The 218-nt window shown below is 34.4% G+C and overlaps 1 protein-coding gene across 3 annotated transcripts in view; it reads right to left on the bottom strand.

Annotated features, from left to right (window-relative positions):
- ect2l (epithelial cell transforming 2 like) overlaps window positions 1-218 on the bottom strand; it is an 18,089-nt gene that overhangs the window by 15,447 nt on the left and 2,424 nt on the right. The window lies entirely within an intron of this gene.

Here is a 218-nt window from a genome sequence, read left to right as displayed (position 1 = left end):
GCATTTTCTCATTTCAATTACTCTCTTTTTTAAAGAAATTCTTGTGATTTCATTAGACAGAGGGTAAGTTGTCAAATTCAACAAATATAATGAGAAAATGAAAAGTAACCAGAAGTTTACCTTAAACTGACAATGACAGTGATGCAATGATTATTGTCATTTAGCACTCACGCACCCACTCTGTGTGATATACACTGTATGCAGAGCTCAGGTGCATC

The sequence above is a fragment of the Cynoglossus semilaevis genome, chromosome 14, assembly GCF_000523025.1.
Source record: "Cynoglossus semilaevis isolate Cse_v1.0 chromosome 14, Cse_v1.0, whole genome shotgun sequence".
Lineage (NCBI taxonomy): Eukaryota > Metazoa > Chordata > Actinopteri > Pleuronectiformes > Cynoglossidae > Cynoglossus > Cynoglossus semilaevis.
The sequence above is the reverse complement of the archived record's forward strand: the minus strand, read 5'-3'. Positions and strand labels throughout refer to the sequence as shown.